Raw genomic sequence first — 27,513 nt, forward strand, 5'->3', positions numbered from 1 at the left:
ATGCGAGGAGTCGCCCATAGGAAAAAGACGTATGTCAATTTTCCACCTGTTCTGCAGGAGATAAACTTTTGTCCCAGAGAAGCTGTATAATGAGGCAGCGAAATGTTGTAAATTTCACTGCGTACGTTTTGCATTGCTTTTCCCATGGGAACGCCTACCCTGCATACATTATACCTGGTACAGGGATAATGTGACACAGGGCTTTACAACTGACCCTTTGGGCCCAAAGCGTCAGATGTAAATATGGAGCAGTGTAGTGCACTACTAGCGCCACAGCTGCATAAAAAAAAATGATGCAGTAGTGATGCAAAGGGCTTGTAAATGAGGCCCTAAGTATGTCAATGGCTGAACATGTTTAGACGATATGAGAAATATAGATTATGGCATGTAGAGGGTGGTTTCAGTAGTAGATCTAAATTGTTTCAGTATTTTTAAAGTTATCAGGACTAATTCATAAAGGCAAAAGGCATTTCTGTGTGAGTTTACAATTGTTTGCTAGTCACAAAGATATTTTACAGTTGGAATCTTTAAGCCTGCTGAGTCTGCACACATAAAAATATAGGATAGTCTTACCTATTAATGTGCAGAGACTTCACAGTCATTAAAATACTAGTAGTAAAATGCCTTTGTGAATAGCAAACAATGGTAAACTACACAAAAGTGTAAGCTTACCATTCTGAATCAGGTGCATAAGGCACTAAAACTTAATTATATATTGGATTGCAGTATACCGTGGTAATTTAGGGTATAATGTGGCACATGCCAATGACAAAACAGCATATTTCCGGCTAATGACGGTCCTTACAAAAGAAAAAGTCAGCCATATTGTTTAGACATCACTTGAGCAGTGCAATAGTTTTTAAGTGTAAATATGTTATCCTACTATTTTATAAGTGTATCAGAAGGGATGAGTCAGTTTATATAAGTGTGCAAAGGTAAGTAAAACTTGTCATATTGTTTTGACCGCAGTTAGTCCGTGTTCTGGGTTTTAATGGTAAATATAGTGTAATACAGTGTTTTTTAAACATTTTTACATTTTGTAAGATCACTGTACTGCACTATATTTCCCATTAAAGTCCAGAAATGTGATATAAGCAATATATTGCCCTTCTGAAACTGAAAGTGCGAAAAGTACTTTAGAACACACTTAGGATGTGTTCTGGGTTTTAAAGGGAAATATAATGTAGTCCAGTGTTTTTAAAATTGTTTACAGATTTATTTTTTAAATACACTACACTACACTATATTTTACCTTAAACCCCAGAATGCAGAATTAGGGCCTCATTATGATCCTGGCAGTCCAACTGCCGGACCGCCAATAGGGCAGTGGGAGGGTGGCTGCCAAGCCGGCGGCCTGTCCACCGCTGTATTGAGTTCCCCGTGCTGGCCGGCGCAGACATTTCAGAGGCATTGGCTTCAGCTCTTAGGTAGAGCCTAGGCCAATGCCTTCACACTATCTGCACCGGCAGCACACTCCGAATGTGCACTGTCTGTTATTGTGCATACCAAGTGTGCTGACGGGGGGCTAGACTGCCCCACTGTGGCCCAGTTCCTGCCTTTCTGCCAGCCTTTTCATGGCAGTGACCCTGCCATGAAAAGGCTGGCAGAAAGCAAGTCATGATCAGCTCCACCGTGCTTGACCACGACCTGTACCACCGCCTCAGGACCGCCGTACTAGTAATAAGGCCCTTAGTGTAAAATCAAAAAGTAAAGAAATAAGCAAAAAAAAAAAAATGCTGTATTACACTATATTGCCCCTTAAATATAATGTAGTGGTTATAGTATTTCTTTTGCGTATACATTTTTTTAATTTGTGATGCACTTTCTAGAATTGCTGTAAATAGTGTAGTAGACTGTATTTTCTATGTTTTTTACAGATGTATTTTTTATTATGTTCTTTAAGTCCACAGTACTTCTTAGGTTGTATAGAGGGACTGTGTTACCATTATTAAAAATATATAGAAAAATTTGAACACCTTTCCCTACCTATTGCCACGTTAATAAAGTGGTAATATATAAGGGAAAAAAACAAAACCTACTACTAACCTATATCCAAGGCCTTAACCCAGTAAACAACCAAAATGTGGATAAAATAAAATGACTGTGTTTTACTTTTGTAAAGGTAGACATTAGCCAATCATATACTGCCTTGTCACAGGGATATACCATGGCATACTGAAAAATTACCACGGTATACTGTGCCCAATATGTCACTAAGGATCCTTTCCACAACAAAATGTATATTCCTGCCAAATGTCATGAAAGTCCTTTCATCCGTTTTGTTGCCACGTCCGTCTCGAAAGTCTATAGAAAATACATTGGTTAAAAAAACAACCAACTCGCACCTCTGCTATCCAAAGTTTTCTCATCAATAATTTTCTTACAAATGTTGCAGTGATATTATCAATGATGTCATAGAACATGTAATGATTGATGTAATATGTCGGGTAATTGGCAGTGCATGGCAATGGCCTGAGCTATAGTTACCTTAGGGCACAAGTTATAGTTTCTTGAGGTAAGTATTACTATAACTGCTGAATTTCTATGGTTCTATCTGATAATAACTATAACGTCCCTGTAATCTATGTTTTTTTTTTTTTTTAATTTCTAAGGTTTTTTCAATTCTATTACCTAACTAAAACATCCCTGAAACCTTAGTTCTTTCAGTGAATTTATAGGGATTTTTTAAACATAAATTAATATTTAATTACCATACATAACTCCAACAGCCACTGCACACGGCCAGCCACATGCTGCCAACACCACAGTGCATACAGCCTTCAAACGTATGCAGCAGGGGGTTGGACACAGGGCCAGGCCTGTGACCAGGCCCTGCGGCCAACCCCCTTGCATGCACCCAACCCCACCCCACATATGGTCTTTGGCCATGCATGGTGGGGGTTAGCCACAGGGCCTAGCCTGTTGCCCCCCTCCCTGGAACAATATTGGGCTCTAGACCCCATCCTCAGGGCATTTCTAATTAATAATTGGGGATGGGGGCTTCACAGCTCCTTACTCAGGGCGATTTCAGCCCCGAGTACGCCATCTCCCAGGGCCCGGGCAGTAAAAGGTGGGTGCCCTGGAGCCCACCCAGGGTACCCACTACTTCTTTGTTCGGGGCTGCAGGGATTGCCCTAATGCGCCTGTGGCCCCAGCCGGCTTCCTGCCTCCAATGGGAGCAGGGACTGTTCCTAGCCTTAGAGAGCAGCAAAAAATGCTACTCCGTGAAGTGGAAGCAATTTTTTCATTTATTTCCCTGCCCACTAAACAGATGAAAACTCCACTACCAGCAGGTGAGAGAAATGTTCATGCTTCCGGGAGTGCACTTAGTGTTTGATCTGGCTTGGTGGGAACTTGGAAATTGCGTTCGCCATGCAAGAGCGAACACAGATTTCCACCATGTCCTGGGGATAGACACCCTGGGACATAGCAGTATCCGGTCCTGAGGGATGGGGTCCCCGGGGCCAAAAAGGGCCTCGGGTGGGGAGCTGCCCCGATTCTTCATTGTAATGGCTGGACCTGGGAGGTGGCAGTCCCCAGGACCAAAATCAACTGAGGAGGAGGGCTGCATGCCATTTCTTTGCACAGCTGGGCCACGGAGTTGGGGTCCATGGGGCCATAAATGTCTGAGGGAGGTCAACTGCATACCCCCTCCCCTTCATTGTTATGGCTGAGCCCCATGGGTGGCGGTCCCTGGGGACAAAATTGACCCCGGGGACGATGTGCTTTGGAAATATCAGTTGTGCCCCAATGGGTGGTGGTCCATGTGGCTGTAAGTGGTTCGGGGAGGGGGACCTCATGTACCATCATCCCTGTGAGAAAACAGGGCTGACTGCAGAGGCCCCCTAACTTTATGCCCCCATTTTCCACTTTTTACTGTTTTTTTCCTAACTCTGATGGTGCCTTGGGTACCTCTAACCAGTCCTCGGGCTTGTGCTCTGTTTAAAATGAGTACTCAAATTATGCCAATTATAATTGGCTATGTCAAACTACCTATAAGTCCCTAGTATATGGTAGGGCATGTAGGTTTAAGGACCCCAGCAGAGGTAGTGCACCCATCGGTGCACTGCTGAGGTGCCCAGTGTCATTTTAAAGGGTGGCCTGCCTTGCTGGCTGCTTTTAAACTTAAGTTATATGCAAATTCGACTTTAGAATTAAAAGTACTTCCAAAGTCTTAAACTACCTTATTTTTACATATACGTCAGCCCTAAGGTGTGCCCTATCTGCCCGTAGGGTTGGGTGCCATGTAACAATAATCAGGGACCTTATAAAAAATGTTTTTTAAGCCCTGGTGAGGTAAAATAGCCAAATTATTTTTTCCCTCACTGTAGTGAATGGCCTCGATAGGCTAAAATTAGGAGACTTTATTTTAATTAACAAAGTCCTCATAAGTGACAGATACTTTGAGTTTGGCATCAAATTAATTGTCATAATAAATCCAACAACTTGCCATTGTTGGATTTAATATAACTAGTTCAGGTAAAGAATTTTTAAACTCTACTTGAAAGTTGCCAGCTTCAGCTCTGTAGTGCCCTTCGCTGATTGGCCAGCCTCTGGCAGCTTGGCCTGGTTGCCTTGATGAGGTGTGAAGAGGCCTGGGCTGAACACAAAGGATATGCCGGTGAGGAGATCTGCCTCAGCCAGTGCTTAATTTGTAAATAAAAAGGTGCTGGTGCCCAAAGCCTCCTCTTAAACATCCAGCTTCTGCAATTAAATGTGTGAACACGGAATTCTGAGATGGCATAATCCTGAAGTCATCTTGGGCCTCTTTCTATCCATGTAAAGCCACTGCCAGCCCCTTGGGCTCACTCTTGCAGCTTTCTACTTTCTCCCTGTGTGACGCATTTTTTTTTACCCTTCCTCTTTCTTTACCATATGTGTCTTATGCTCACAGCAAATGCTTGAGGCAGAAGAATAAGCCCCGGCCCTCAAAAATAAGTGCTAGTGCTTAGCACCGGAAACAACAACAAGCACAAATTAGGAACTGGCCTCAACAGATGGTAAAACGGGATGGGGAGAGCAGCCAAATTGGTCTTCAAAGGCAGGGAAGGACAATTGGAACAGCTCAGGACCTCCCTCATTTCCTGCAACCCCAGACAATTAGGTTCCCTCTTGATTAGATAAGGCGGGGGCAGGAGATGGATGTGTTTAGGAGATTTTAGCCACACCTGTGGGTGAACTCAGCCAGATCTAACCTCCAAAAATCACTTTCAATCATGTTGGATTTTTGAAGAATGTTGCTCCCTGAGATTAATTTTTGCCACACTTCCCAGGAAGTGGTCATCAAAGGGGGAAAGAGCATGCCTGTGATTTAACAACCAGGACCCCCCTCCTCTCTACCCAGGAGCAAGGATAAATATGGCAGGGCTGTATCCACACCACAGATCCCAATAAGGAACAAAACAAAGAAGAAGAAGGACTGCCCTGCTGGACCCCTAACCTGCACATGGACACTGCACTCTGAAGGACTGCATCAGCTGCACACTTGGGCTTCACCACTAAAAGGACTTTGCCTGTCTTCTATTGCTTCCCTATTGCTACAGGTACAAAGGAGCTGCCCAGAGTCCCCTGCATCAAGTCCTGCAAGCAGAGCCCAGCCGACCAGCATCCAGTGGCCATTTGAGGATTCTGACCTGGTGCATTCAGGGAATTGTAGTCCCAACTCCCAAGGAGCAACTCAGCACTTCTGGAACCTTGGATCAAGTTGTGGACACTTCAAGGACCCAAAAAGGACCTCTGGAAGAAGATCCAGAAGTTTGGAGACGTTTGGAGCAACTCCAAAAGTTGAAGATGTGCATTGTGGGAGTTATAGTACCAGACCCCAAGAGGCAAACCAGAGCCTCTGAACCCTTGGCTGGTGCTGTGGACAACTTCCTGAATCAAGAAACACTTCTGAAAGTAAGTATAACAGTGTTACCTTGTGTGTGGCCTGAACTCTGGACTTTGTACCTGTCCAGTGTGACCTCTTTTAACCCTTGAGCGGTAGTTGCTTCTATACGCTAGAAAATATTAATTCTTTACAAATTCATATCTCTGGTTCCCCTTATCTGATTTTCATCATGTCAGTGTCATTTTAAAGATAAAAATATAATCTATTATTATCAATTGGTGTTGGATTTTTATTGTGTTTTACTTATTCACTGTTTTGTGATTTTTTAAAGCTTTACACACTTGCCTCCTAAGTTAAGCCTTGTCGCTCATTGCCAAGCTACCAAGGATTGAGCTGGGTTTAATTTATTGAGACCTAAGTGGACCTAAGTGGAGGTTAGTGGCCTATTGCTAAGTGTAGGTGCTTACCTGCCCTCACCAGTAGTCCACTTTCCAACAATCCCCAATTAAAATTATAAACATTTCCCCCTGGGATATGGCCCACATGAGGGTCTGAGGCCCGAGTCCAGCTAAAGTGCTAGTAGCCAATCAGATCTCACCATGAGATCTGTTGGATTCGGGGACCCTCCATATATATATATATGTGTGTGTGTGTCTTTTTCTTTAATACATACAAAACTACTGAACTGATTTATACCAAATTATAAAAAGCACTCATTCTGGACCAAGATGTAGATTTCTGCAAAATTTGCTGTCATTCCGTTCAGCGGTTCAGCCTGTGGTCGTGTTCAAAATCCCTATGAGAAATTGCATAGGAAAAACTTGTTTTGGGACCCCTTCTTATTGTCAATCCCCACATGATGAATCACTCAGAAACTTTCAAGACAGCAGCTAAAGTGAGTAGCAAACTAGTTTTGAAAATTTGTAAAGATTAGTGGAACTGCGCCAAAGGTATTAACAAAACAAAAACACCTTTCCAATGGAAACTAGATCCGAAGTATCATGACCTATAAATAAATAAATAAATGTAACTTAGAAGTGGGGTCTCTAGTTGGCAGAAGTATACACCCTTGTCCAAGTATGGACCAAAATCCTAGTCAGGGTAAGTCACAACACAATCCAAATTATCCTGTGCCCACCCTCTGGTAGCGTGGCACTGAGCATTCAGCCTTAAGTTAGAAGGCAATGTGTCAAGTATTTGTGCAATAAATCATACAGTAACACAGTGAAGACACCACAAAAATATACCACACAGGTTTAGAACAATAGATAATATTGATCTTAATAAAATAAGATCACAATTACAAAGATCTAATAAGCACAAGTTGAAATATTACTTTTAAAAGGTTTAAAAGAGTATCAATCCATGGAAATTAACAGTTGTTTCTTTGTTACACACAGTATCTGAGATGTGTCAAAAATAACGACGCATGGAGACCGCAAAGGAGGAGATGCGTGGAAAAATAAGGTGTTGCGTTGGATTTTCTGGCGCGGCACAGAAAATGCGTTGTTACTTTCAATGCTGCAAGGGTTTGCGTAGTTTTTCGGCATGCAGTCTTGGTTCCTCACTGCGATACTGGGGTATTTTGATTCCCAGGGATGATGCATTGAAACTCTTTGAGGGGCTGGAAGAAGGAGCAGGCCCTGCATCATTCCAGTGAGCTGTGCGGCAATTTCTCAGCCGTGATGCAGACTTTGAGTCGATTTCTGCAGGCGCTGTGTCTATTTTTGATGCACAAGGAGTTTCTTGAAGATGTGAAGTTGTTGTTGGCCCTGAGACTTCAGAAACGGGGGGTAAGGTCAATCCAAGCCCTTGGAGAGCACTTTTGGGGAAGGCTTTAATCTTCCAGAAAAGTCAGAGGCCAGCAGGGCAGCAGGGGAACAGCAGGGCAGCAGTCCTTCTTAGCAAAGCAGTCCTGATGAGTCCTTTGGGCAGCCAGGCAGTTCCTCTGACAGGGTGTAGGTGTAGGTCCAGAAGTGTCTGAGTTGGTGGGGTCAGAGACCCAGTTTATATACCCACAAATGCCTTTGAAGTGCGGGAAACTTCAAAGAGTGGTTTTGAAGTGCACAAGTTCCCCTTTCAGCCCAGTCCTGTCTGCCAGGGTCCCTGTGAGGGGTTATCAGTCCTTTGTGTTAGGGCAGGCCACTGGCCTTTGAAATGTAAGTGTCAGGCCCTCCACCCTTCCAGCCCAGAAACACCAATTCAGTATGCAGTTGAATGCAGATGTGACTGGGTGTCCTGTGTTTGTGGTTGTCTGGGTGTAAGGCACAAGAGAGCTGCCATCCAGCACAGGCCAAATGTTGACTGGAGACAGGCTGTAAGGCACAGATGGTTTTAAGTAGAGAGAAATGCTCACTTTCTAAAAGTGGCATTTCTAAAATAGCAACATAGAACCAATAAGCAGGATTTTCTATTAGCATTCTGGCCATACCAAATATGACCTGGTTACTCCTTTCAGACCAGAATCTACCACTCAAAAACTAGATGACAGCAGTCCTAAGGATAGTCTATGAAAGTAGCAGGCCTCACAGTAGTAGAAAACAAATTTAGGAGTTTTTCACTCCCAGGGCATATAAAATACATATGTACATGTCCTGCCTCTTACATATATAGCACCCTGCCCTATGGGTTAACTAGGGCCTACCATAGAGGTGACTTTTATGTAGAAAAATGGGAGTTTAAGGCCTGGCAAGTATTTTTAAATGTCAAGTTGAAGTGGTAGTGAAACTGCGCACACAGGCCTTGCAATGTCAGGCCTGAGACACGGTTAAGGGGCTACTTATGTGGGTGGCACAGTAAGTGCTGCAGCCCACTGGTAGCATTTAATTTACAGGCCCTGGGAACACATAGTGCACTTTACTCTGGACTTATAAGTAAATCAAATATGCCAATTGGGGATGAACCAATGTTACCATGTTTAAGGGAGAGAGCATAGGCACTTTATCACTGGTTAGGAGTGGTAAAGTGCACAGAGCCCTAAAATCAGCAAAAACAGTGGAGGGAGGCAGGTAGCATGTACCGGAGGTGGATTAGAAAAGCCACGTCTTCAGTTCCTTCATGAAGCTGGGGAGGGAGGTGGTTTGTCTGATATGGATGGGTAGGGTATTCCAGGTGGTGGCTGCGAGGTAGGAGAAGGAGTGTCCTCCTGTTCTGGTTTTTCTGATGCGGGGTACTTCTGCGAGGGAGAGCTAGGCTAAGCGTAGGGTCCTGTGGGGTATGTGAAAGTTGAGTCGCTGGTTGGGGTAGGCAGGTCCAGTGTTGTGGAGGGCTTTGTGTGAGTAGGTGTGGATTTTGAAAGTGATTCTTTTTTCAATAGGGAGCCAGTGCAGTGTGCGTAGGTGTTGTGAGATTTGGCAGTGTCGAGGATGAATCTGGTGGCGGCATTCTGGATGTTTTGCAATTTGCGGGTGATTTTTTTGTTGATTCCGGCGTAGAGTGCGTTGCCGTAGTCCAGTCTGCTGGTGATGAGGGCATGTGTGACGGTCTTTCTATGCTCGAGGAAGATCCATTTGAAGGTCTTGTGTAGGCGTCAGATGGACCAGAAGCAGGTGGAGATGACTGCGTTGATCTGATGGTTCATGCTTAGGTCGGGGTCCAGGATGATTCCAAGGTTGCGGGCGTGTCTCGCTAGGAAGGGTGGGTTTCCGAGGGTGGGTGGCCACCAGGAGTCGCTCCATGCATTGGGTTGGGGGCCCAGGATGAGTCTGGTTGGTGACAGCCTGTGCCTCTCACCACCGCCAGTCTATTGGCAAGGTTGCATAATTGTTTATAGGTATTGGGCAAGACTTGCACAGGTCAAGTCCGCCTTTACCGATAAGAATAATTCTGGGAAGCCACTTTCCAGAATTCTAGGTTGGTCTGTGCACAGTATGCATTCAGCAACATTTAACTGCTGGAAAAGGCTAGCCGTCACAGTCTTTTTCACTACATAGTTTCCTAGTAGGTGTTATGGCAGGCAGCAGACTGTAACTCACGCTGTGAAACATGCATCGTGCCCGTAGGTTGCCATCCACTGCCTGCCTCCTCATCCAGGCATCCTGGATGTGTTTTTTGTTTTTGTAGGGGGTCACAAAAGGGGGGAGGGGGAGTAGCGCGGGTCAAGAAAGTTACTGCTGGGGCATCGGCCCCTCCTGACTCTCTCCCTCCCCACCCCCCCCCGGCAATGGCACTGTGATGGGCCGTCCTCGCCTATTTCCAGTTTTTCTTCTGTTTTCCACACTCTTTAAGAAACCATTGATGCCTTACTCCCGTCCCTGTTATCCCGTTGATTTCTCTTCCTCTTACCATATATTTTAAATATACCTGCCATTTTGCCTCCTCTTCTGGCTTCCTCCCCGTCTCCTTACCAAGTGCCTTCTTTTTGCGTTATATGTGAACATGGATAACAGGTAGTGTGTGGCACACAGAGTTGCTGTTGAACACTGCAGGGATCTTCTGTCTCCCTCAGTTCTGTCCAGGTCCAAACCATGACCCTTGATCAAATCACAGTGCACGCAAGATAGAGTCTACACACTGACTTTTCAAATGAAACTTAAAACAGGATTGTAGGCTAGCTGTGTGCAGGCCCATAGCCAGGAATATCCGGCTCGGGGGGCATGGGACAGGTAATGACAACGTTTAGAGGAGGTTCTGGCCAGATTGTATTGCCTTAACGTTTTTGAGAAAAATCTGCTGAATTAACAGAATTTAAAAGCAAAAAGCAGTAAGTGTATTTTAGTTTGCATTTTATGATTATACTATTCATTCCCCTTAGGATTTCCAGTTACAATGCATGCTTCGTTTTTTCTGTAACTGGATGTCAGTAGATGTTTTGATTTGTTTGCATATTTGCAGGTATTCACTCATTTGCCGTTTCAAATCCAGAGTGTTGTAAATATCTGGTATTGTTGTTACCCAGTGTAAACATACTTGCATTATCTTCCTCAGAGGGATTAAAGACTGGGTTGCCATTGTCAGGGACTCAAGCCAATGACTTACATGTTGCAGCAGTCTCAAGGGGTCTCATAAAATACATGTTTACAGAAAGGAGAATAAAGCCATAAGGCTAGCTGCATTAGGGGGATATTCTGCTACCATATGGTATAGACAGTGTGTTATGTATGTTTGCAGTGCTGACATTGGGCCTGTACCGCACAAAACAAATGAATCCTTAGATTTCACTCCTACAATTTGCATCAGGGAAATAAGGATAACACAGATGTGTTCCCGCTTTGCTGTCAGGCATTGTCAGGGACAAAGCAACAAGAGAAGAAAAATAAAGATACGGCGTGATGAAGTCAGATAAAGACAGGAGATATGAGAAAACAGATGGACATGGGAGGGCTACAAAACAAGCATATGAAGGCAGGGATAGGCAGAAAGAAGAATAAGTATGGAAAGGTAAGGAACAGAGAAAATGCATGGAAAGGCCGAAAGAAGATGAGGTGGAGAGGTAAATCAGGAGAGACACTGAACAGCGGAGAGTCAAATAATAAATGGACAGATGAAATGAGAGAAAGACAGTCAGAGAGTTGAAGGTAGAGCCAGAGAAAGACAAGTGAACAGAGGTGAAAACAGGGAAGGACAGAGAAAGGTAGAGAAAGAGCAGAAAGGACAGGGGGCTAGAGAAATACATGAAACCAAAAGCTTAGAAAGACTGGGAGAGACATAGAAAGACAGAGGCAAGTTTAGAGACAGATGACAAGAGAAAGAAAGACAGATGAGAAAGACAGGGAGGGAGACAAAGGACAAGAAGAGAAAGGCAATGCTGGGAAAGACAGGGAGAGACAGAGAAGAGAGGCACAGAGAGATGCACAGAGAGACAGATTGTGAGAGTGAAAGGGAAAGAATGTGATAGAGGCAGCAATAGAAAGTGAGAGAGGGAGAATCAGAAACATAATGCAGTGGTATAAAAATACATATTTCACACAAAGGAAGCATGACATATGAGAAATATTTCATAGTTCCTTGTGAAATACAGGTTTCATAGTCATAATGACAGATCCCAAAAAACTCTCCACAGCTTTACCACTGTCAGGGCCACTACAATTACAAGGGAAATCGATCTAAACTGTGCAGCTAAAATAGGCGAATTATGCTGCACATTTTGGCAGTATTATTTTCATCCATTTGAGCTAGAAACTCTTTTTTAGGAATCCCCAAACCATGCGAAATTATGTAGCACACTATCTGGCGAACATGGTAAATATATAATCATTTGTGGTAAAATCTGCATCCATATATTTGCAAATATCAACAGGCCCCAATCCTCATAGTTTTGTTAACACTTTTTTTCATCAACTGTAAACCCAAACAGTTTAGTTCTAATCAGCAACCGTTGTGAGATGAATTCTGAAGTAAACAGGTTTCTTAAACTAACTACACAAAATACATGAATTACATGTGAAATATACTCCTTTATTGTCATTGCGGGGCTATGGTGACAATAACAAGCCACTCAAACTCAATTCCACTATTGGTCCATTTTACACATTTAACCCTAGGCTGCACACAGTGCGCCAGCGCAAGGAGACAGCAGAACTGCTATAAATATATTTGTAAATAAATATGAGCATTTCTGCTCTCCTCCTTCCATGGGAAACAACAGAAGAACTTTCCTTCTTGCCCTGCGTTGTGTGCAAATTTAATAAATGCTCTCCTAAGTATTCATAAATCACCATCTGCCTCAGCATCCGTGTTCTGGTTACAATTCGCTCTCAGGGACAGCAATGTTGGTCTATTAATATAGCTAGGGAGAAAAGATACAGTGAGAAGTTGACTGACTCCCATGTTTAAAATGATTTTCTTCTAACCTCATCCAATACGTGCACTGTGGTCTGAATTTAGTACTCAGTGCTTAAATCCTAATCAGGAGGGCATTTCTACTGTGTTTTAGGGTCAACTCTACCATATTCAGTATGGAGATCAGACCAAATTTGTGTTTTCGCAGTACTCACCTGGGGTGTTGTTTCAAGTTATAGGGAGCACATATGAGATTTTTGAACATTTCTGGAAATCACCTCTACTGCCTTTTGTCTGGTGAACATCTGAAGTATTGTTTCAAGGCCCTAAAATGGTGTCGGGATAGATGAATGGACAGAAAGTGAATAAAGACAATTGGGAATTCATTGTGTATGGCGAATGAAAATTCAATGGATGGATACATGATTGTAGGTCGGGAGTGGATGGATTATGGACACATGGAATGGACTAGATGCTTCTAGTAAGAAAGCACTGCCGCTCAGGACATACTTCTGGATTTACGAGGCTCCTTCTGCTCACTGTGACTCCGTGGACACCACTTTGTTTTGAGAGTTCTGTTTGCTGACTGTATCTCCTAGCATTGTGAAGTGCCTGCAAGGTGCCATATGAGAGCTACATAAAAAAACATAAACAGAAAGGAATGATTATGTCCTCTGAAGGATCATAGGACTCATGGTGCACTATGGCAAACATAGATGCCATTTAGGGTGAACAGATTTTGGAGATTTGCTTGGATAGTGCTGTGTTTTTATCACATCTGTCCTAGAGTCCTGACATGTTTTACTAAATGAAATACTTCTGGCTTTGTTAGGTTGAATGAGCGCAAGCATGACATGTGTCACATCAAACCCAACTACTTGTTCAAGATGATAATAAAATGGGTATATCTCTAACACAGCCCTTCCAAGCTTCACAGGTCTATGTGTGACTAGCTGCTCCTGTTTCAGTTTTTTCTTTGCACACTGTGGTTTCTAGTCTTCCTTATCCCAAAGTTGAAACAAGGAATAGAGGTCCCACATTGAAGAAAAACACCTATGTGGACCATCTAATCACGTATAGACCTGTTAATTATAACAGCTATGCTACAAGCAAAGCTGTAGCCTTTTCTTACCTTTGCTGCAAAAGTAGGGTTAAAAGCTTAGCATGTCAAACATTTTGTCGTTTTAGGCAATCTAATTGCAACAATGTTTTTGTGTCACGCTGTGTTTACCAAGTGTGAGATTGCTGGTGAAAATGATAGAATGTGAGCACACACCAAACCAGATCAGGCACCTTACTATTCCAGGCTCAGCAGATCCTCGTAGTCCAGATTGATTTACAACCCTATAAATCTGCACTGAAATGAGCAATTTTAAAGTGGAGCACAACATTTCAATTTTATTTTTAGTCTGTGATCACCACAGAAACAACAGCAATAGCAGTATATCTGGACATATGTGATACAATAGTGCTACAGCATTGGCTTGTCTTTGTATGTCTAAGCTAGCACTCACTGACTGTCCTGTTTTTGTTTTTGAAAGCCTGGCCACCCTACAATCACCAGAAATAAAATGTGGTCTAAGCCCCACTGAAGGAGTCTAAAACAAGATTATGACAGGCGAACTGCCCATATTTGTGGGCTTGTGGGTTTTTGAGGAAAACGTCCAGCATTTATTATTTTCCAAATTAAGCACAGAATCTAGGAAATATCTCAGATCTGAGTTGCTACACACGTATAGCTCTACACAAACACATAATAACCTCTGAGCACTTTGAAGATGGTGCTAATTTAACAAACAGCAGAGTAAGCCACGGTGGGACTGAACTTGGTTAACCAGCTCAGTGACACTACCTGCCACTGAAGATCATAGTAGTTAGAAAGTAGGTGTGGCTGAGTCACTGAAAGTTCAAGCCCCAATGTGTGCTGTAGCTCAGCTAAAGTTCCTCTTGGACCCTTGAGCTCAAAAGGAGACGACTTTTAATGTGGCTTCTGTCTGCCTCCCGTGTTCTAAGCCTAGGCACCAAGAATTAAAGTCAAAGTATTAACCCTTGCTGTAAAACAGGAGATAAAGAAATTCCTATCTAGAGACTAAACTACACAATGTGAAATCACAAAGTATGGGTAAACCTCAGCTTCCTTTCTTGACCAAATTGTGTGTTCATAGGCAAAGATTTGCTTCGGTGTGCCGCCTTCATTCTTATCATCACATATGAGAATCCCTTAACATAAGTTAGTTCCGGATGTGCGCTGTACAAAAACCTACAGTGTTTGATTTAATAGGCTGTAATGTTGCTCCACATATAAGAAGAACATAAGGCACACTTCATAACTGACTTGTCTCTTATTATTAACTAATGGCACTGCTGTTTTTTAAAGGAACAGGAAAGTTTATAAGCTGAAGTTTAAAAACTATGCATTTAACTAAATGCCTCTTAATGCAGGTATATATTCTGATATTTAAAGAGGAAACTCTTCTGCTTTCCAGAATTAGGAATTAACGTCAAATAATTAATCATTGATTTAAAAAAGACAGATAAGAGAAAGAGATTCTGATCTAGCAGGAGAATTGCTCAGTGTGAAATTGTAAAACATAGCATCAATCCTGGCTTCCATGTTTGCACAAATTGTGTGATTCTAGGCAAATACTTTATATACCCATTATGCCATTTTTTTCATTATCACATATGAGAAAAACTTTAAATATGTGAGTTTAGGATGTACACAGTGTAAAAACCTCTTGTGTTTAATTTAATAACTGTAATGTTGCTTTACCTATACTAGCATAGGTCATTGTTGTATGGAGTTATGTTATTTGGAATCTTAGAATGTTTTATGCAGCCATGGGGAATGGTCACGGGGGTCTGGAAGGCTGGATGTGGGCTGAGGCAGTTGGACTGATGGGCTGATGGTCTGTCGAGGGTCTTTGTCATGAAATGAACTACTGCTTTGGATCATCTATCATCATTTCGACTTCATCTTTGTGAGCACACACTACAATATTTTGGCGATGAGCGGAACGAGCGGATGCTTCAAAGCCCACCGACAGTGGTTGAAAGTTTACAGAAGACTTTGCAGCTGTTACACTACAACTTTATTCAGTTGGCTCACTGGACTTGCTCTCACAGTGCGTATGTGGTTTAATGCGCAAGGCGACTTACCTTTTACTGCAAATTTATTTAAGTTTTGCAGTTTGGCTTTCTTGGTGGCGGTTGCTCTCGCATGTCGCTCTTGTGTACTGGTCGTTGCCTCCTTCGTCCTTCTCATACATATTTCTACGCACGCTGCTGTTCATGGAAACAAGCTGTACTGACTTTAAAAAATTCAGTGTCTGTTTTGGCGGCCATCTTTGAACTTTGGGCTGGCTTACGCTTAGAGCCTTCGTCTACATGTTGTTTTGGATGTGCGCACAACTTTATTTTCGGTGCATTGTTGTTTACATGTTTCCACAGTGATACGCACACCTTGTTTTGATCGGTGTATCAGTTTTACTCGTTTCCACGGTGATACACAGATCGCAGTTTATCCCTTTGTGACATTTCTCAACTTCATGGTGACAGGCACACCATTTTCTTGCTACTAACCTGTTAGTGCAGTGATGGGCACACCTTTTACGTGTTATTCATCACAAAACCTTATTACGTGTTTTTTTTTTAATTGATTAATTATCTGATTAATTCATTTAAAAAAAAACTGGAAAAAAAAGAAAAGAAAAAATAATACATATTTGGTTGTTTATTGTTTTTCTTTCTGTGAATATTATTATTATTTTTTTTTTGCAAGGGCGGCATCTCAAGCTTGTGTTCAACCTCCACCTTTTCTACAAAAGCCAGGAAGGCCACCTATTTCATGGAGAAAGTGGTTACGTATTTTTGAGACTTATTTGGTAGCTATTGACGCTTCTGGGTACAGTGCTATGCGTAGAGCTGCTTTACTGTTTAACCATTTAGGTGACGATGGACAAGAAGTTTTTGACAATTTACCAACCACTGTTGCACCACTGGGTGATGAAGCCTGGGATGTGTATTTAGAAGCTACTACACATATGGCCAATCAGTATTCTGATGAACCAGCAGTAATGTTGGAAAGACACAATTTTTTCAAAAGGAAACAACTAAGGGATGAAACCATTGAAGACTTCAAGAACGTATATTGACGTGCAAGAATCCATCCCTAGGTAAAGTCATGGAGATAGCGAAAAGTATTGAACGCTCTCTTGTATCGTTCAAAATTTTAACAGAGGATGTTAAGTCTTCTGTTCATGTGGGTGCTGTCTTGCAAACAGATCAGTTTGAGGTTAATGCTGTATCCGGTAGGGGTAAAACAAGTAAGAATATTGAGAGGAAAAAATCAGTTTATTGTTATAGATGTGGTTCAAAAACACACATGAGGAATAGTCCTTCCCTGTTTAGCTCAAGGAAAAAGATGTAATTTTTGCAAAACAATTGGTAATTTTCAAAGTGTTTGTCGTTTAGCTAAGACTAAAACAAAGATATCTCAAATTGAAGTTGCTGATGTTAATCTATGTGAAACTTTTAACAATGTATTATTAACAGTTGATCCTATTGATATTTCTCAAAACAAATGTAAAGTTCCTATTTGTGCTGTTAGTATAGACTCTGTCACTTTAAATGTTATGGCCGATTCTGGTTCTCCTGTTACAATATTATCTGATCTTTTGAGAAATTCTGGCCAGATAAATTGCTGAAGCATACTGATGTGAACCCTAAGGCTTTTGGCGAATTTGACATTATTATGGATGTTTTTGGGTTTTAAGGGTAGATGTATAAGTACAAAGATCTATTTTGCTGAACATGGTAGAGATATTTTGGGTTGGCAAGACCAACTGGGTATAGTCTTGAAACCAGGTCAGAGTGCACCTGTAGTCCTAGGTGATCTACCTGTTCTTACTGTATCAGAAGGACATTTTCTGCCTGATTTCTGTTCCTTGGAAAGATTGTATGAAAGATTTACAAAAGTTTTTGACAAAGATGTTGGTCTTGTAAAGGGGTTTAAATACCAAATCAAGTAGAAGAACGGTTCTAGGTCTTTTATGCAAAAACTTAGACCTGTGCCGTTTTCTGTTAGACAGGATCTGAAAACACTACTTGACAAAATGTGTAAACAGGGTACTATTACTCCAGTAGATTCTTCTGAATGGGTTTCTGCTATTGTTCTTGCAAAAACAAAATCTGGTGATATCCATATATGTGTTGATATGCGTGCACTTAACCAAAATATTCTGGTGGATTCACATCCTTTGCCAAGAATTAATGATTTGTTAGCGAATTTAGGCAAAAGCAAGTATTTTTCTACTATTGACTAAGATCAACTTATCATCAAATTCCGTTAACCAGAGATTCCCAACCGTATACCTCTTTTGTAACACCCTTTGGGACGTATATGTATTTGAGTATGCCTTTTGGTTTAGCATCCGCAGCTAGTGTTTTTCAAAGATTTAAGGATGCGTTGTTCGGGGAAGAACAATGCATTCAAGCTTTTTAGGATGATATTCCTATTCATACTGAAAGTAAGGAACACCATTTTGAGATGCTACAGTTGGTATTTAAAAAATTTGAGAAACAAGGTTATCAAAGAAAAGTGCAAATTTTTAACAGACCAGGTGGATTATTTAGGACATAACATTTCCGAAAAGGGCATGGCACCTAAGTCATCTTTAGTTAAAACCATTGTGGAAGCCCCTGTACCAAAAGACAAAGATTCTCTCAGATCTTTTCTAGGTGTGAGTGAATATTACTCCAGGTTTGTTTGTAGCTATGCTTTGGTGGTACAACTTTTGCAAGCACTTTTGAAGAAGCATGTCAAATTTGTTTGGACTGATGAAGCACAGATGTCTTTTAGCAAATTGAAGAATTAAATGGTAGATGCCCCTGCTATTAAACCTTTCATTCATGGGTTGAAAAGTGTTATCAATGGGGATGCCAGCTCATATGGTTTAGGTGCTCTGTTGAGTTAATTTGTTGATGGATGTGAGCATACTGTTGCTTTTGCATTGAGAATGTTGAGTTTGGCTGAGCAGATGTATAGCACAATTGAGCGGGAAGCACTTGCTTGTTCTTGGACAGCAGAGAAGTTCAAGATGTATATTTGGGGTACAACGTTTGATCTGTATATGTATCACAAACCTTTGATATACATGTTGGGTGACAGCTGCTCTAACAAAGCATCCTCCAGATTGGTTAGGTTAATTTCTAAATTGCTTGAATTTAATTTTGATATTAAGTATGTTCCAGGTGGTAAGAATGTTAGAGCTGACTGTCTTTCTCGTATGCCAGTTGTTGAAGATGACACTGAACATTTTGTGGAGGAAGAGTGTGTGATGTCTGTGTCTGATGCCATTTGTGATTCCAAGATATCAGAGGGAGAATGGGAGGAAAACTGCAATAATGATGTTTGTTTGCCTAAGGTTAAAGAGTATCTTGTTTTTGGTTTGCCTTCCAACAGGAACTTAGACAAAGAGTTGAAATAGTTTGCTCAAGTTGCACCAGAATTGTCAGTGGTGAATGGTATTGTGATGAGACAGAGTATGTTTGTGCCACCTTTAGCTTTAAGACCTGGCATTGTTTCAATGTCACATCAAGGACATTTGGGTATTTCAGCTACTGTTAAGAATATTAAACAGCATTACTGGTGGCCAGGATTAGACTCTCAAGTTAAGTGTTATGTTGATAAATGTGCTGAATGTTTATGTTTGGATAAACAACGGAAAATGAACACTAATCCTTTGTGTTTTACTGAATGGCCTAATAATGCTTGGGAAAAGATCGGTCTAGATTTTGCTGGACCATTTAACATGCTGAAGAATGAGAATAAATACATGATAGTAGCCATTGATTATTTTTCCAAATGGTTGTATTTTGCGTTTGTCAAGTGTGCTGATTCAGTACTGTTTTTGAAGCGTTTGTTTCAAGTTGAATGTCCTGCTAAGGAAGTTGTGATGGATAATGAGACACATTTTGTGTCGGATGAAGTGACAGATTTTCTTCTAAGTCATTCTATGAAACATTATGAAGTACCTCTTTACAGTCCTTGTTTGAATGGATTGGTTAAAAGAGTGAATCGTATGTTAGAAGAAGGGTTGCAGACAGCCATTTCTAATAATTTTAATGTTTCTGAGCTTATACAGCAAAAGGTTGCACCTTTTGTTCTGTTGAGGGTTGGGAAACCGGTTACAGCCTTAAAACCCACCTGGTTGGATGATATAACTGGATGTAGTGAGGATTGTATTGATTTGCGTCAAGTTCATGTGCATGTAAGAAGCAAACAGGAATGCTGCAAGAAATATTTTGACAGAGTGAAAAATGTGAAGGATTTAGAGGTGAAACATGGGGATTGGGTTTTAGTTAAAAAAACAATGAGAATTGACAAAGGTGAATGAAAGTTCTCTGAACCTGTCACAGTTGAAAAGGTTGCTATAAGAGCTGTCTTGTTGCAGGGTAAAGGTTGGTGGTACAAGAATGCCTTAGTGAGAGTTACTTGTGAATAAGCTGTTATTATCAAAAACAAGATGAAAAATGGAAATGATGGAGATCGACTCAATGGTGATTTTGACTGTAATTCCTGGGATGTTTCATCTGACAAAAAGAAACATAGTGGGAATACTGATTCTGCTATTGCTGAACAATGCATCATTCAACAAAAAGATGGTGATACTTCTGTAGGCAAAAATATGGGGAAAGAGCTGTAGAGTGGAGAATACTCCTATTAGATTCAAAGATTTTGTAAGCTATTTGTTATTTTTTTTATATATTTGTTATATGCAGATATTTTTTGTTTTTTGTTAAAGGGGAGAAGGTGTTGATTGGAGTTATGTTATTTGGACTCTTAGAATGTTTTATGCAGCCATGGGGATTGGTCATGGGGGTTCTGGAAGGCTGGCTGTGGACTGAGGCAGTTAGCACTGCTCAGGGCTGATAGTCTGTCCTGGGACTTTGTCATGTCATCAGTTTTAAAAAATGCTTGTCAATGCACTGATTTAAATCTGATATTTTAGGGTACAAAGGAAGCTTCTGCTTTTCGGAATTAATAAGAATTTAAGTCTGACCATTTATCTTTGATGTAAAACAGGAGAGAAAGAGATTCCCATCTAGTCGCTAATTTGATTGCACAATGGGAAACTATAAAACAATATATCAATCATGGTTGCCCTGGATGATACATTCTGTGGTCTGACTTAGGCTAATATTTTTTTTCTGCGTGCCACATTTTTATTCATTGTCCCATATCTAATAACTTCAGATATATGTGTTTAGGATGTGCACATCCGCTTATGAAAAGATCTCTTGTGTTCGATTAAATAGGCTGTGATGTTGCTTCACATATTAAGAATCTAGGGCATATCCAGTGCACAAATGGCAACTGACAACGCAATTGTCATTTGGGTGAATTTAAAAACATCCCTTGTACTAAAAGCCTCTCAATGCAGTGGCAGAATCTGATATTGTATGGTGATACACTTTTTGAAAATTATTTTGAATCTTGTAGATATTTGATCATATTTCTACATTGCTGCGTAATTTACATGGCAGATATTTTCATGGACCTTGGCTCATGAATGAGCTTGCTGGAGCCAAGCCTGGCCCTCTAACCTCTGCTTGGGCAGAGGCTCTCTAGTAATTTACTGGCTCACCCACCTCTTATGAGAAAAAGGGTCCTTTCTCCATTTATTTGTATACAACTTACTTGCAGTGCAGCAGATGGCCCACGCATTTGTATAGTACTGTACAGTGGAGTTCCTTACCTGACTGGAGAACCCGTAGGTATTCTGGTTACTGGTGCTACAAACAGTACAATAGAGGTAGAGAGCAGCTTGCTGCCAATATTACGATGCCAGCTGCTGTAGTAAAAAGGGGCCTCCGGCCCTGTAGTGGGCAGCTCTGAAATCTGTCTGTGCCGGCAGAAGGCAGTCCTGTGGTGGCACACACTACATGCAGAGACAGCTCTGGCACTGACAGGCTCGTGCATGCAGCAAATGTTGGGCAGGCATCAGGTGCATTACAACTACAAGCAGCAACACAACTGGGTCCTGCACTCTGTGTGAAAGTAATGAAAGCTGTTCTCTGAGCTCCGCAGCTCACATGCAGACACCGCTGCTGGAAGAGTCAAGCAAGGGGCAGGAAGGGCACGCCCCATGGTCCTGGGCCCTGCTCTGCTTCTCTTGTTAGGGTCGAGCCTGCGTTGCATGCGCCTGCGCATGCATATCGCAGCGAGATGCTTTCGTGTTTAGAAAAGGGCTCGGAGCCCTGTCGACCTCACGTCAGTGTTTTTCATTGGTTCGTGGGCTTGCCTAATAAAATCTGCTTGCTTTCATTAGTCGAAGGCATGCATACGTCATGCCTTTTCGGGTGGCTAGCCCTCCTCGAGCGCATCGACCAAGTACAGAAAACATGCAAGGCTCGCTGTTTTCTGTCCGGCTCGTGGACTACTTTTTTTACTCTAATTTACTAGCGCGATTTCGCTTGGCAGAATTCTAGCGCTTTACATAGTTAATTGCACTTTTTCGGGTTACGTACATAAGTGCACTTTGCCGATAGGTGAAAAGTTGGGTTAGGAGTTTACAACGCTATCAGCTCTAACATGAGCAAACGCGAGAACCATTGCAATGCAAATGCTTGTTAGTTTATTTTCTGACGAGTCCCGGCCCCAGACTCAGCTCCTTTAGTCAAGCCTGAGTGTGAAATCTGCTATGCAGAGCATTCTAAAAGGAGGCCCAAATTACAATAATAATGTGGCAAAAGACAAAGCTTGTACCTTCTAGGTGGGCCTCACATAAATATGGGCTGGCCTGGTCTGGCTGAACCCCGCCCCCCACCTCCCTGAAGCTACAACGCTGTACCTGGTGCAAGCATCGGGGATGCTGTAACTAGCCCACAGACCCCAGGAACCTTGCTGCACCAGAAGACAGGAAGCCAAGACACAGAGACCATCTGACAAGGATGCAACTATTTGTGGAGATTGTGTGCAGTATTGTGGCCCTTTGTGGTAACAATTGATTGCAGCTGCCTGCATTGGGCTCAAAGCAGTACTGCTGGGTGAAGTGGGATCTAAAGGTTTCATGTATGGTGTCTTCTAAGTAAATATTCAGCCACACTCATTCTCCCTCACACTTACTCATACTACGTCTCACGGAATCTCACTCATACTCATTCTCTCAGACTCCATCATACCCCATCAAACTCATTCTCACGTACTCACTATCCTTAATTCTCACTCTTTCAGGCTCACTTACCGTCTTGTGCTGTCACTCGCATTCATACTCACTTGCACTCACTCTTACTCCTACTGTCACTCAGTCTTATATCTCATTTACTCTGATTCACTCATTCTCTCCTACTGTTATTTATTCTCACTGCCACACACTTTAACTCACTTTAACTCACACATTCACACACTGATGCATGCGTACACAGCCATGCTCACACAGTACCTTTGAGAGTTTTTCTTTACTAAACTGTGTTGCTCATCTGATTCGGCCTTCTACTGCCAAGCGCTCCATGATCTCACGAGGCAGGAGCACAAGTTCTTCCTGCCTTAAGTATTGAAGCAGGAAACTGAAATCTCAAGCCTGTGTAGTGCACATGCCATGCTGATGCACTGCATTTCGTCTAGCTTTCAGCTCCTTGATTTGTCACTTCACCTTTCTCAAATTGTCACAGGATGGGGTGGGATCAGTGAGGCCCCCAATCTCGCCCCTAACGATGAGATGGGAGGTGGTGAAGCTACCGCATAAGTGAGCTGTAGCCACAGGTAGTAAAGGACGAAGACTAAAGCTCCCAGGGCTACCTTTCCAGATGAGACTGCGGCTGGTCACAAATGGGGTGGCACCTGGGCATGCCAGGACTCTGAGGCCCGGGCTAGGAATTCGCCTGCATGGATAATCTGCCAGGTGCTGGCGCAGGTGCCTTTGTGCATCTGGGGCAAAGAGAAGTCTTGGGCTACTTTTCAGAATTCCATTTGCACTATTGTGAAATGATTTCAGCATGCACAAATTGATCCTACGTAGAGTTTCAACATTCTGGGATAATAATTTGCGTGAGTACATAGATTTACACATGCAAAGTCACATTTTGCCCTCTGAAACGACGCCATTCGTAAATCAAAACTAAACGGGCAAATTGTTTTATGAATCGAACCCTCTGTGTTGAACATTCTTCTCCTTCAAATGCAGTAAAAGGGCACTTTCAAGCCAAGCAGTCCACGTGAATTCATATTTTATGAACACTTCAAATGAGAAGGATTTTCATATCACTGAGAGGGTTTGGAGCATGCGTTTTCACAGTTTATTTAATGGGTGTTAATAATAGCCTGAGGCGCCATCGCCAAGTATTATTAAAGGCTGATGATTTCCACATTCAGAATACAGTAGTTGAAAATGGAGGAACAGCAAGTATATATCAACAGCTCCTTACTTGTCAGTCACAATTCTTCCTCAATCACCGTGAAACGCTCTGCGCTGAACGCTAATTAAAGTGACTGGCAGCTCCCATGCTGTGAGTAGATACTTGACTTCTCGGTAGTCATGGAAAGTACATTGAATAATTGTATGTTTGCGAACCCCCACCCCCGCCCCCTAGCAGCTACTTGGAAAAGTACTGCGCAGGCAAGTGACGGCAGGTATTTATAGAAACTGTGCAGTTACAGACGTGATCACGGGGACTAAAGTTGCAAAGTCCATTTTTCCTGTTCTGGTCGGACTAGCGCCGTTTAAATGAATTAGAAACAGTGCCTAAAACCCTGACTTCACACTGGAATTCACTTAAATGGTAGCGTAAACATTTGGGTTCCTATAATTATCACTAAGAATAAATAATAATAAAATAATATAGTGTATGGAAGAACTGTATATTGATGACGAAGTCATGTTAAGTATTAAACAAAAGCACATACGTTTAAATGAGCTGTTAAACGTGAACGCCTACGCCCTATATTGAAGACATAAACTACTAATAATTACCTGCCCTCAAATTATTGCTCACTGCAAATCAAGGGTGCAGAATAAGGATGATGGAAAAATATGGATATTGTGTTCTCCATGGAAACTAGAGCCGTTTAAGGCATGGACAAAGTGGGCAACCGCCCAGGTCAACCGCCTACCAAGGGCCACCCTGGGAAAGTGATATTTCTCTGTATCTTACCCCTGCCTATGTTTTTATCTGGAACACTCTCCCACTCACTGCCTACCTCTGCCTCTCACTGTTTCTCTCTCTATGCAGTGTCACTCTAAGGGATTTTGGGACCCTCTGCAAGACATATTTCATCAGTTTCTATCTGTCCCAGTTTCTGAAAGGTGAACTCAGTGTTCTTTTGAATGATGTGGCAGACAATGTGTAATAAAATTCAAAGTTGACCTGAACAGGGGGCACCAAAATATATCTTGCTCGAGGCCCCCAAAATCCCTAGGATGACATTGATGAATGCATGAACAGTTTTTTTTGCAGAATTATACTTAGTTTCCCCATGATAACTAGAGCTGGTGATACATTTGTTTAAATCAAAAACAATATATGCCTCTCACATTCATAGTGCGTTGTCAAATATTCGTGGGCCAGGTGACACACCACATTGGTCTCATCACCTCCAAAGGCATTGGCTTGACGTCATCCCCCACAAGCCAGATAAAAGATTGAAACATCTTTTTTTGGAAATTACCATTACACTTTCTTAAATCGTAAGACGTTCATTGATGTCTATAATGATTATATCAATTATTGGTATAGAAATATTATCATTATTATTATTATTGTTATTTTTTATGATATAGCTTTACGGAAATCACATTCGCAATTTACTGTCTGATGTGTATATGTTTTTATTTTTGCAAACTGGATTCTGAGGAATGGGGAATAAAGTGCATTAGAACAGAGTTAGTGTAGAATCTAAGAGATAAAAACCCAGATTTGTGAAGTTGTTGCACCAGCGCTAAGTCACACAAAGCGAACCAAAGCCTTGCAAGGATGTTTACTTTCTAGCTGAAAAGGTATTTTGAGCTGCAAAGGTGCCCTTTTCTCAGCGTAAAGAAGGCTTTGCACCCCTTTGCCACAAGGGGGTGTTACTTGGATGTTTCTTAGGAAATCAGTGCAAGCATCCATAGTTCTTGACACAGGGTCCGATCTACTAAGGTAGCCAGATCCCTAGTTTACAATACGAATGCCTCCCTGAAGCACGCACTAACAAGGAGAAATGATTTCAATGCACAGCACACATACAATGCGCGAAATGTTTCAGAATTTGTCTAGGCACAGGATTTGGTACTGAAAAGGTATGCTTCCAGTGTTGGAGTATAGTTATTATAATCAAAATTAACATGATATGTTTGCGAATTAATGCCTAAGGATGCCTCATAGAAATTGTATTGCTGTGATTTACTACACGGATGTTTGAAATGTGCCCATGTGGAGTGGCCATCAATGTATACAATGGTAAATGAAATTGATTAACAATGAATTATTAATGTACTAATGTGTGATTTTATGTTAGCATTAAGAGTTATATGTTAAAATGTCACAAAAAAAATTAATAACTAGGCCTTAGCATGAGTCGGGGCCTAGCTGTCGGTCTCATATTAAATGTGTTTTTCTAACGTGCGATGTGCTGTCTTGCTGAAAGGCATGTAGCCATACTTTTCCAGAAACTAGAAGATGTGTGTAACCGTAGTAAATTATTTCTCATGAGACTCGACTTGCTCAAGGAGACATTCTTGCCGAATGCAACAGTGTAAACTTGCAACAGGTACAAGGTCACCTGAACTGGTAAAGACAATGGAACCACTGACTGAGCCTGAGAGACAAAATTTTTTACCTGACATTCTACCCGTTGGAGCCGTCAATTACAGGAGCCAATAAACTACGTGAGAACTGTTCTAAAGTGACCATTCTAATGAGGTGATTACCTGATCATTGGATGGAGATAATGGTGCACCAAATTTTGCCCAATTGGAAATTAGGGGACTGTACAACAAGCTTGATAAAATCCTGTGACACGAGGAGAAATTAGCCATTACCTGCCTTTGTTAATACCTAGACACTTCGTCACTCTGTCTTAAAGACTTTGCTGTTTGATTCTTCGAACCATCCGTATCTTTGTCCTGCCCGATTCATACTTTTCCTCCTTACAAGAGAAGTGTCCCGTATTTCCTGTCTTGCTGAACTTTGCTGTGTTTCCTGGCTGATGGTAAATCAACGGATGTCCTGAGGACGAAGACTGACTCTGTATGCTGACCCATTACGGAGGGTAACTATATGATGATGAGCTTGTAATTGTCTGTTTGCCTTTCCTTTCTAGGTACCAACCGCTACCTTGTGATAGAGACCATAGTTAGATGTTTTCTAAATTTGTGTTGCTAAATTGTTTTGCATGAAGCCCAACATGCTAATGCCAATTCGAGGTTAGTTAAGGAGTTCATTAAACGGACACAAATAGACAAATTACTGAATCAATGCTTTGTTGATTAATGCGCTAATGATGCTCTGCTAAAGTTAATCCATGTTGACGTCGTGGTTTGTTCTAATGTTTATGATCTTTGCGTTAATGAAATATTATTCTAGTTGCCACATTGTGACATTGCTGATGTGTATTCTGGTTTTGAGACTAATAAACTTGCTAGTAGAGTGTAACCAATAGGGAATAAAATAACGTAAATCTTACTAATTTTGTATGGTTATTCATGGTTGAAAGGTCATGGTGTGGTCAAACTTTATTGATGCATTTATCTAGATTGGTTTACCTTCACATATTGAATATTGAGAAAATTATTGACCTAGTGATTTATATGCTGCTTAGTTGTCTCGTCCTAAGGTGTCTTCAATCAGGGTCAAAAGATTCATTGGCCTGAAACGAGTCCCAGATGAATAAATTATTTTTAATTACATTTGCAATTTACTGGCTGATGTGTATATGTTTTTATTTATGCAAACTGGATTCTGAGGAATGGGGAATAAAGTGCATT

At 41.6% G+C, this 27,513-nt stretch overlaps 1 long non-coding RNA gene across 1 annotated transcript in view; it reads right to left on the bottom strand.

Moving 5' to 3' along the window:
* LOC138283174 (uncharacterized) overlaps positions 1-15,838 on the bottom strand; it is a 180,402-nt gene extending 164,564 nt beyond the window's left edge. Inside the window, exon 1 of the long non-coding RNA XR_011201108.1 lies at positions 15,710-15,838. This is a non-coding gene — a long non-coding RNA (uncharacterized lncRNA). The remainder of the gene's footprint in view (positions 1-15,709) is intronic.
* Positions 15,839-27,513: the final 11,675 nt, after the last annotated feature.

The sequence above is a fragment of the Pleurodeles waltl genome, chromosome 3_1 (genome assembly GCF_031143425.1).
Source record: "Pleurodeles waltl isolate 20211129_DDA chromosome 3_1, aPleWal1.hap1.20221129, whole genome shotgun sequence".
Lineage (NCBI taxonomy): Eukaryota > Metazoa > Chordata > Amphibia > Caudata > Salamandridae > Pleurodeles > Pleurodeles waltl.